The sequence below is a fragment of the Babylonia areolata genome, chromosome 24 (genome assembly GCF_041734735.1).
Source record: "Babylonia areolata isolate BAREFJ2019XMU chromosome 24, ASM4173473v1, whole genome shotgun sequence".
NCBI lineage: Eukaryota > Metazoa > Mollusca > Gastropoda > Neogastropoda > Buccinidae > Babylonia > Babylonia areolata.
Genome location: NC_134899.1, coordinates 46,247,873 through 46,260,139, shown reverse-complemented (window position 1 = coordinate 46,260,139; position 12,267 = coordinate 46,247,873).

Genomic DNA, 12,267 nt, shown 5'->3' with positions numbered 1-12,267 from the left:
CCTTTCTGGGTTTTCATCCTTCATTGGTTTTGACCGTTGACACTTTCGGAAGAAACAATAGAAAAGAACAAGAACAAGAAAAACAAGAACAAGAACGAGAAAGAAAGAAAGAAAGAAAGAAAGAAAGAAAGGAAGGAAGAAAGAAAGGAAGAAAGAAGGGAAGAAAGAGCACGTGAAGTAAGGGCAGCAAGCGGGTCCCAGTGAGCACAATGATAGTGTGCAGCAGAACGTGATCCCGCTGTCCCTGACACTTCCAGCCCCCACCCATTGATCCCATCCAATTTCACGCCGGATTCGTACGCTGTCGGCTTTTTCTTTTTTTTTTTTTCTATCTTTCTTTTTTCTTTCTTTTTCTTAATGATTCATTGATTGTCCGCATCGATTGACAGGTCGCTGTATGCCAGTGTCGGGGAAGAGGTGTGGACACTGTGAAGGGATGTAAATCTAAATTTACACTGGAACGACACAGGAATCGAAGGGGGCCATTCGGTATTCCGTGTGCACCGGTCGATACAGAAATTGCGTCATTTGCTGGGCATGTGCTTTATATGCAACACTTGAAAAAATTATGAATTCGCGTTCATTTGAAATTGAAAGAGGGTTGGTTGTATACTTGCTGCAGATTGGATGATTGATTTTTACAAACTCTATCCAAAAAGAAGACAGCTTTGATTGTTTCTTCGTTTGTTTGATGTTTTATTCATCATCTGATTTGTTGTAAAAACATACAAAGGAATAAACCTTGAACTGTGATGACATGGGACATTGCTTTGGAGCTGACTTGATGACTGACTGTGGATTGTACATTTGCGGAGGTATGTAATGGAAATAGATGAAAGCAATCCTGCACAATGCCACAGCCCGAGATGTATACAGATACGTTCATAAATGCATCCAGACATATATAGGTAAATACATAATTTCTGTTTGATTGATGTTTACCTTATTATCGGCTTCTTTACATTGTCTGCATCAGTGGCCCTAACCATAGTGTATGTATGTATCAGAGAAATATATAGATGGGGCACAGAGAGAGAGAGAGAGAGAGAGAACTCAGAACTCAAAACGTTTTTTATTCAAGGATCAAGAGACAGAGACACAGAGACATACAAACAGACAGACAGACAGAGGCAGAAAGATAGAGAATGAGAGAGAGAGACAGAGACAGAGAGACAGAGAATGAGCGACAGAGAGGATGCGAATGCAAATATTTTATTCATAATAGGCCATAGCCCCTCATGGAGCGGGTGGTGTGGAAACATCAAATCAATAGTACCTCACATTTAACACTGAATTCAACGAACAAAATTACAATACGCGTTACGCACAACAGATAGAACGAATCTGAAACGCCTTATACAAATATATGGCAAATTGTTTGACAGCATTCTCATTCACAGATGCCAGCAGCAATGTAATTGTGAATACAGAAGGTTGGCTGTAAAACTTTTTAGGAATTAATTGTTCTCTGAGATCACCCAAGGCAGTACAGTAAAATACAAAATTAACTTCACTTTCCCGTGTATCATTACATAATGGATACATAAGTGCACTTTCATTATGTGGTCTATAACGAAAACGATGAACAGTTATATCAGATGCCCCTAATCTAAATCTTGTCATAATAATTTTTAAGTGCTTATCCATTTTCATTAACATATATGTTGGAATGCAATGCAGCAAGTTAAAATGTCGATACAAATCAAACCTGTTACTGTCCTGAGTGTGAGCACCCCACTCTTGCCATCTACAACCAGTAAGTCTCTCACGAAACATCTGTAAAAATGCACTTACATTCCCAACGCCTTGGTTGATCCACGCATACCCGAATCCCAATTCGCATAATTTTACTTTAGCTTTATTCGCCCAATTTACCTTGCCTCTAGCATCTATGTCGTATAACATGTTATACGCTTTCTTTGGTAGTCTTGTGTCTTCCATTTCAATCAGTTTTAACCAATATTTTATACATCTTACTGCAGAGTTTAAATATATTGGATACCTACATGTTTCACCATATACTAAGTCATTTGGTGTTTGTATCGATACGCCTAAAAATTTCTTCAGGACAAATAATTAAATAAGTGAACTTTTTCACAATGTATTGAAGCGTTATCTAAGCCCCATACCTCAGCATCATATTGAACAATCGTCTGTACTTGTGAATCAAACACTTTGATAAACACTTGAAAAGACTGATTCCCTAAATTTGACAGTTTCTGTATTATACATAGCATAGCATGCATTGCCCTGCTCGCAAGATCTTTACAAGCTACTGAGAAGCTTAATCGTGTTGAAAAATAAATTCCTAAATATTTGTATACATTTACAACAGGCAAAACAACTCCATTATAAAACCATCGTTCCCTGGCTCCTAAATATCCACCTTTTCTAAACACAAGTATATTACTTTTGGTCATATTTACTTGTAACTGAAGTGAGGAAGCAGCCCGATGTAAACTATTTAACTGTGTCTGAAGGCCAATAACCGTTCAGACAACAAAACAACATCATCCGCTAAAAGTAAAATAAACAACTGTAAGAACTCTGTTGTAAATTGTGCACCATGTCTTCCATTATCAATAACTTCAGATGTCAGTTCATTGATAAACAAAGAAAAAATAATGGGACTACATACATCGCCTTGTTTCACTCCACTTGTACATTGAATATAATCTGTCATGTTTCCGCCGCATCGAACCCTAGATTTCACACTGCCATACATATTCATTACACATCTAAATAATTTACCTCTAATCCCATTTTTAACAGAATAGGCCACAGAAAACTTCTATTCACTGAATCAAAGGCTTTCTCGAAATCGATGAATGCAACATATAAGTTACGATTTAGAGAAAACTGCTTTTGTACAAAGGCCTTCTAAGTAAAAATATGATCCACTGTAGAATAATTCCGTTTGAATCCTGCCTGATATTCACCTGTAATATTGTTTTCTTCTACCCATTCCTGCAGTCTGCAGTTTATGATAGTACTATAGACTTTACTAGCTGCATCACTCAAGGAGATGCCTCGATAATTATTCAGATCATTTACGTTACCTTTTTTATAAAGCGGAAGAACGATCGATTCAGTCCATTTTTCAGGATAAATTCCGCAAACAAAAAGATAGTTGAAAAAAACTACAAAGAAATCTAGCACAATATCTGTTTTACAACCATATTTTAAAAGTTCGCCAATTATACCATCCGGTTCAGCAGCCTTACGATTTTGTTATCTAACACTTCCTCCTTAGAAATCGGACGGTTTAACTTACTCTCTTCGTCTTCTTCTTCGCTTCCATCATGCACTATTTTGTCCAAAATTTTATCGTTTTGTAAGAAGTGCTTGGAAGTGTTCTAACCAGGTATCCATACTAATATTATTTATTGGTTGCTTTCTTTTCATAGAAATCCTGTGTACAGTATCCGAAAGCTGTTTCCGACTCTTAATTGGTACTATCAGTTCATTCGGAAGAGCATCATTATATGTTTCTCTTTCAGCTTTATCATATTTTTTGTATTCACGCCTTGTCCTACAGTAATAATCACGATCTTTGACATCTAACGTACGTTTAAATTTATTCAATAGTCTACGAATTTGCTTTTTATGAGAACGACAGTCTGCATCAAACCAGTCTTGATCTTTATACTGTTTCTTACAATTTACCTGTTTTTCAATGCTGCATCTTTTTCAGACACACATTAAAACATCTAATACATCATTAGAGAGAGAGAGAGAGAGAGAGAGAGAGAGAGAGAGCATGCAGACAGACTGATGGACAGACCTAGATAGGGTTTGTGTATAATAATTAAGGGAAGACCTCCTGACAAATTCGAAGGAAACTGCAATGAAGTGAGAATCATGTAACTCGTCATTTCAGCAACTGAGCGCTTTAAAGAAATTGCTTATTGATTTTGTCTCCCATCAAAAGAACGGATTCCAACCCAAGCCACAGCGTTGTCAACTTGGTCTGTTAGCCGGTTTCAATATAACATAGTCACGCTATATCGGCAATCTGTTTGATATGATTCTCAATGTCACTTACTCTGGTTTTAGAAACGACATACTTTTTGTTTATTCATTTGATACACTTCACTCGTAGGTCTGTTCTAATACAATATCAATTTCTCTGACCGATGATTGCCCAGGAGGACGGTCGCAGGTTATTGATTTACGTCACGTACACAGACTGGCTCCAAGCGCCATACCCCGGGACCTCGCCTCAGCAGGCGTGCCAAACCATGTGAGGGGGTGATGTTAACATTGCATCACTGGGCGTAACTTCAAGAAGAAGACTAACGGCCAAGGCGGACAAGTTCCAAGATAAACTTAACGGCTATGTGTTCGAGACCAGGGCGAGCCACCAAGTAGGAGGAATACGGCTGTGGTCTGGCATGGAGAGGGATGGGCTCCGCCATGCGACATTGCCCAAGACACGCCAATGAAAATGTCAACTACAAGAAGAATCATACCGGATCGGTCGTCGCCCGGATTCAGGACCGCGGAAGACGCTGGCAGGATTCACCAGGGCGGGAGTGGAAACTATGCTACTGGCGATCCAACTAAGACCATTCGTGCCAGAAACAATATCGTCATTGGCACATGGAATGTTAGAACCTTAAGAGAGGCAGGAAAACTGGAAGAGCTGGAACATGAAATGATAAGATATCGGTGGAACATCCTTGGCCTATGCGAAATGAGATGGAAAAACTTGGGGGAAATAAAAACGCAGGAAGGTCATAAACTTTACTATAGTGGCAGAGAAGACCGGCATGAACATGGAGTGGGAATCCTCGTACACAAAGAAACTGCAGATGCCGTCATGGGATGCCGTCCCATCTCAAGCCGACTCATGTCAGTACAACTCAAAGCATCACCCTTCAACATTACAATCATACAGGCATATGCTCCAACAACAGACCATGATGATGAAGAAGTCGAAGAATTCTACAGCCAAATTCAGGAAGTTATTGATGATACACCAAAGAAAGACATCTTGATAGTTCAAGGAGACTGGAATGCGAAGGTAGGGGAAGATGCGTATGAAGACTGGAAAGGCACTTGCGGGCAATACTGTAACAACAGCACCAACGACAGAGGTTTAAGTTTATTAGAATTTGCCAGGTGCAATGATCTTAAACTCACAAACACCTTTGGAGCACACAAAGCGTCTAGGAGATGGACATGGCACAGCCCAGGGGGAGAATACCACAACCAGATAGATTATATCTTGGTACAACGCCGTTTCCAGACAAGCGTAAACATTGCCCAAACCAGAAGCTTTCCAGGTGCAGACATCGGCAGCGACCATGAGCTAGTAATGATGTCATTCGCAGTACGCTTAAAGAAGAACAGAAAACAGGGAAGCTTCCGAATGAAGTTCAATCTAGATAAGCTGAAGGACCCAAACATATTAGAATCATTCCAAGCAAACATTGGCGGGAAATTTGCACCCCTCTTGGCACTGGAAGAAGACATCGAAATGGAAAGTATGATCGACACATTCAATGACTCCTTCAATGAAGCAGGAAAAGAGCTCCTTGGAAGAAAGAGGATAATAAAGAAACCATGGGTTTCTGAGGAAGTCCTAGAGCTTTGTGATAAGCGCAGAGAACTGAAGAGTCAGAAGCAGAGTGCAGAAGGGGCAAGAAAGTATAAAGAAGCAACTAAAAAGGTGAAGAAAGGAATGAAAGATGCTATGGAAAACTGGATAGATGAGAAATGTGAGGAGATAGAAACCAGCTTGGAAAGAAACGACTGTAAGAAGGCCTATCAACTGGTAAAAGACCTAACTGCAACAAAATCAACAAGAACCTCCACCATACAAGATAAAGCGGGAAAGTGCTTGACAGAAGAGGAGGACATAATGAACAGATGGACGGAATATTGTGATGAGTTATACTCCCATAGAGCAACTGGAGATTCTGAAGTGCTGAATGTCCCACCGTCATCTGAAACAGCCTCATGTAGTTTACTGAGAGAGGAAGTTGTAAAAGCAGTCTTATCTCTAAAATTGGGAAAATCTGCAGGTGTTGATAATGTCCCAGCTGAAATGGTGCAAGCAGGAGGTGATCCATGTATAGACGTACTCCATCGAATCTGCAACAAGATCTGGCAGACTGGAGTATGGCCAAAAGCGTGGACACAATCCCTTATAATAACACTTCCTAAAAAAGGCAACCTCCAACAATGCCAGAACTACCGCACCATTAGTCTCATCAGTCACACAAGCAAAGTGATGCTGAAGATCTTACTGAACAGGCTCAAACCACAGGCTGAAAGAATCATCGCAGAAGAACAAGCTGGATTCAGACCTGGACGCAGTACAACAGAGCAGATCTTCAATATAAGACTCATAATGGAAAAATATCTCCAGCATCAACAGGACCTCTATCATGTCTTTATCGATTTTAAGAAAGCATTCGACAGAGTTTGGCACGCTGCACTGTGGGCAACTATGAACCTCTACAACATCAATGCCAAACTAATCAAAGTCGTACAGAGCCTCTATGAGAATGCAAAAAGTGCAGTGTTTCACAACAACATAGGTGATTGGTTTCGGACGATGGTCGGTGTGCGCCAGTGCTGCCTGCTCTCCCCTACTCTCTTTAATCTATTTCTTGAGAGAATCATGGAAGAAGCACTAGAAGAACATGAAGGAACAGGGAGCATTGGAGGGCGAACAATCACAAACTTGCGCTTCGCTGATGATATTGACGGATTAGCTGGTCACGAGCAAGAGCTAACAGACTTAGTGAACCGCTTAGAAGAAAAATCAACAAAATTTGGTATGGAAATCAGCGGGGAAAAAACAAAAGTGATGACAAACAGCAACTTCACATCAGAAATCAAAATCAAAGACCAGAAACTTGAAAGTGTTCACAGATTCAAATATTTGGGATCTATCGTGACAGACGAGGGATCAAAACCAGAAATACTGTCAAGAATTGCCCAGACCACAGCCGCAATGACCAAGCTCAAACCCATCTGGAGAAACAGAAAAATCGCCATCAGTTCCAAAATCAGACTGATGCGCTCTCTGGTCATGTCAATCTTTTTATATGCATGTGAATCATGGACCCTCACAGCGGACTTAGAGAGAAGAATAAGAGCTGTAAAAATGAGGTGCTTCCGAAGACTCTTAGGCATCTCATACAAAGACCACATCACGAATGAAGAAGTCAAGAGACACATCCGCAATGAAATCGGGCCCTATACTGACCTTCAAACACTCGCCAGACAACGAAAACTGAAGTGGTTTGGTCATGTCACACGCTCCTCTGGTTTTGCTAAAACAATCTTACAAGGCACAGTGAGGGGAGGAAGAAGAAGAGGCAGACAAAGGAAGAGATGGGAGGACAACATTCGAGAGTGGACAGGCATGGAGCTGAGAGACACCCTGAGAGCGGCCAAGAGACGCGAGGACTGGAGAAAGGTGGTTGACAAAGCTTCGAAGGCGCCCCAAAGGATTCGGAATCTGAGGGATCGGTGACGGTGACGGACACAGACGCCTCAGAATTATGTTTTTGTTACAGTGACATCTGCTGCGAAAACAATTTTGCCCGCGCATTGAATTACAATCCTGAACCCGGATGATCATTTGAGCAAAACTCTGAGACTGACTTCTTTTTGTTCAGAAAATGGCTGTGTTATCCGAGATTATCTAAATCTGACAAATATACGACGGAGTGCTGCTCTCCGCGCTCAGAAAACAGTACATCTACACATGGCAATGCACTGGATGAACTTGTGAAGGGGAGGAGCGGGTTTCTTTGGGGGGTTTCTTAAAGTCTAAATGCATTCTGGAATACGACCGTGTGTTGACATGGTCACACACTGATACTGTTTCCAGTTCCTAATACGTACGGCCATAGAAAAATGGAAACAAACAAACCAACAAAAATATATGTAACAAGAGAACGATATTATGCTGTCTGTTGTTTCTGAAGCGCCTTCGTTTTGAAGTGTCGGAAGATTTGCAACAGCATGTTGTTTGCACTTGCTTCCGTTAATGGAAATCATGATAGTGGTGGATCCCGCAAAGGAATCAAACAGTGATTTGAGAATGTAGTCTCTCTCTCTCTCTCTCTCTCTCTCTCTCTGTCCGTCTCTCTTTCCCTGTTTCTGTCTCTCTCTGTCTCTATGTCTCCCTCTCTCTCTGTATCTGTCTGTCTGTCTCTCTCACACACACACACACACACACACACACACACACACACACCACCCGATGACCTTAGTTCAAAGTCACGGAGAACTAAATTATTGACAAGCTGGTGATCAGACATCAAGTCTCCAGTGAATATCTCTCCTGCCTGTCCCTTTCAACACTGCCCCCCACCTCCCCGCCACCCCCATCCCTTTTCCGCCAGCCCCTCGCGGATGTGTGCTGTTATCAACCGCCCTGTTCTCGGCGTTCACAGAGCACACCGTCACTGTGATTGTGACGTGTCCGGTTTGCTGCTCTGCTGCAGCAACTGTTCGTGCTCTCTCTCTCTCTCTCTCTCTCTCTCTCTATATATATATATATAGATATAGATATCTCACGCACGCACGCACACACACACGCACACACACACACACACACACACACAGAAAGAAAAAGAGAGGATCAATGGATTGGGACTGCCAAAATCAAAGAGATCATTTTCACCGCTTTACTTTAGAAGTGTGTACCAGAGGAAATCATGAGATGCAGTTAGATACCCAGATGATACACATACAGAGGCACTTGCTTCTGAAACGACTGATGTCATCAGTTAACACTATCAGCCACGCGAAAAGGGAGTGTTACGACTATGAATCAATTCCATAAACCAATTATTGTATGTTCGCATGGGGATTGTGTTCATCCTTGTCTACTTGTTTCTAGTTCCGTTTTGTAAAAGCAAGAAAGGACTGCTCTCCATTACATCGTAAAGTTTCCTCTGGAACGCAGCCAGTAACCAGGACAGAAAATACATGCGTATATATTGTCACGCTGTATAGGAGAACGGACTGCAAACCCCCACCCAACCCAGCACTAACACCCCGACAACACAAACACAGACGATAACAGAATAAAGTTGTTCTATATATATATATATATATATATATATATATGTGTGTGTGTGTGTGTGTGTGTGTGTGTGTGTGTTCAATACATGATGTAACAACACAGTTTGATTAACGATGGAACACAAAGCACAACTATAACACAGACAAGGAATTAACCAACAAAGGACAAGAAAAGGCACAAAACAACGCCGAGTCAAACGACACAATGCCCCACGTGGAGGCCAGTGGTCTCAAGAGAGACGAACTGAACAAGTCCATGGAAAAACGATGATGAAGCACAGGAGTGAGTATGTGTGAGAGAGGATGAAAATGTGTGGAGATGACACGGAAACACAGCCACTAAGTTGATGATGGGGGTACTAGAGCACGACACAAGGACGACGAGGACGATGAAGGTGGGTAAGTGGTGAAGACGACGAAACTGGAAATGACGAACTGAGTACGACGACGATGAAGACGAGTATGAGACGGAGACGATGAAGAAGAAGTGGTGACGACGAAGAAGAAAAACAGTGACGACAACGAAGACAAGGACAAACGTAGATCGCCCTGTAGAGACTCAGCCAGGCCAGAGGACACTGGCGGTGGAAGGGAGCGGAAGGCGGTGGAAGGGAGTGGAAGGCGGTGGAAGGGAGTGGAAGGCGGTGGAAGGGAGTGGAAGGCGGTGGAAGGGAGCGGAAGGCGGTGGAAGGGAGTGGAAGGCGGTGGAAGGGAGCGGAAGGCGGTGGAAGGGAGCGGAAGGCGGTGGAAGGGAGTGGAAGGCGGTGGAAGGGAGTGGAAGGCGGTGGAAGGGAGTGGAAGGCGGTGGAAGGGAGCGGAAGGCGGTGGAAGGGAGTGGAAGGCGGTGGAAGGGAGCGGAAGGCGGTGGAAGGGAGTGGAAGGCGGTGGAAGGGAGCGGAAGGCGGTGGAAGGGAGCGGAAGGCGGTGGAAGGGAGTGGAAGGCGGTGGAAGGGAGTGGAAGGCGGTGGAAGGGAGTGGAAGGCGGCGGCAGCCAACGACGCAGAACCCACGGGAGTCAAAGGCAGGCAGTGGGAGCCAAGGGGAGACAATGGATGCCCAGTGAAAGTCAGTGGATGGACAGGGAAGTAATGCTGAAAACACTGTAAATAGTCTATTATCCACTGGCAGGATTCACTCTTGACACCCAAACAAAATAAGTGTACCCAGCCAAGAATTTATAAAAACAACAAATCTTACAACAGTTCCGGATAATCACCACTTCCAAAACAGAACTAGAACACTGCAATTTTGACTGGTTAGCTTATTACAAAAGACGTTTGACATAAAGAAATTGTCTTACAAAGTTTCAAAGACTGGCAATGAAGCCACACTCAAGAAACAAACAGACATGACGGGAAAGGATAAAGGTAGCTAGTCTGGATATCTTAGCTTATGTTTCATATAATACGACTACACACATACACATACACGCGCGCGCGCGCGCATTTATAAAACTAATAAACAACCGAGGGTGTTCACAAGGAAAACTTAATAAATCTAGAGTATAATGGCCGAAACCCTCAATACACATTCTTATAAAAACTGATGTTTAAAATACGTATGCATCCTACAAAGCCACATAACACAGCAAAATAATTATATACTACCATTCCCCCCACCCCCTCCGGGCGAAAAGCCTCGATAACAGTCACTGCCCAGCGAAGAAGAGGCTGATCTCAGTTCAGTAACAGCCTGAACTGAGACTGGGGACACGAAAATTACGTGCAATCAGAACAACCCGCACTGCTGTCTAGCTGGATGGGGTGAGTGAACAAGGAGGGGGTTAGGCACGCACAACTGGATTTGTCATGAGATGTGACATATATTTGGATATATTCTCTCAAACATTTTTGATAATAATATCAAAATAGTTCCTGACTGAAGAAAATGCAAATCGTAACATTCAAAAATATCCATGTATATCATATATCTATATGTAGGGTTGAACTATTACCTTGTTGGTGTCATGAAACATGAAGACGTCAGTGATGGAGATAGGAACGCAGCCCAAAGGCAAACGCACAAACGCGGCCTCACTGCAGATGATATATCTCGTCTCTTTACGGGACTGGCGTTTCAGGTCCAGTCCTGAAGACGCCTCTCCTCAAACGCCAAAACTTCTTTGTAGACCGCCAGGCGCTGTGGTTAGTGGCGGGGATTACCCACCCAAGGACGGGCATGCTGCAGGCCCTAAGAGAATATTTCAAGTAGTCCTTGAAGTGTTTCAGTGGTCTTCTGATAATCCATGTGCCAGTATCCTGCCTGGATAAAACTGTCCTTGGCAATCGCGTGTCGTCCATTAGGAAGACATGGCCAACCCACTGAAACTGGGAATACATGAGGAGTGTTTCAACACCAATCATTTTTTGTTCTGCAAGCCACTTCACAGTTGGAAACTCCCATGAGAAGGATGTAGCTGGAAACATTTTATAACATCCATGGTGTTATTTGTGTGGTGTTAAATGTTCAGGTCATTGTATCGCATTGTTATAATATCATTTAGAGAAATCCAATGAAGAAAAACAACATCAAACAAACCAAAAAGGCTGGTGTGGAAAATCTCCTCGTGGTCACACACCTGAAGCAGAAGGTGGACACGATGTGTTCAGGCCTGACCAGCGTGTTGTTTCCGCGTTGACCCCGGCAGCACTGAGATGAGGCGTGACCCCCCCCCTCCCCCCACCCCCGAACAGCTCTCTTTCTCCAGGAGACGTGGTGTGGCGTCATGACTCAGTCCGCACCATACCACGCTTCCTTGACACTAAAACACAAGTCAAAGGACACACTTCTGAAAGGACAGAACCAGCGCACTTGCCGCTTTGTTTTAACTTTGAAAACTCACTGTGTGAAGCATGCGTGCTTTTGGAAGACGAGCTTTATCTTTTCCTAATGTTCTCAGCAAGTCGTTAATACATTGCGTTTTGAAAACATGGTGGTCAACGATGTGCACGTGACGATAGACAGGAAGACAGGGAACAAAAATCATTGTTGTTGTTTGTTTGTTTGTTTGCTTCTTTCTTTGTTTTTTGTTGTGAACAAAGCAAAGAATACGTACAAATCATATAACACATAAAGAAAGAAAGAAACAGAAGCTCGAACTGTTCACACACATATTCACGTGTGTGTGTGTGTGTGTGTGTGTGTGTGTGTTCATTCAGGCATGTATACGTGCACGCCTGTTTCTGCGTGAGTGCGTGAGAGTGCGTGCGTGCG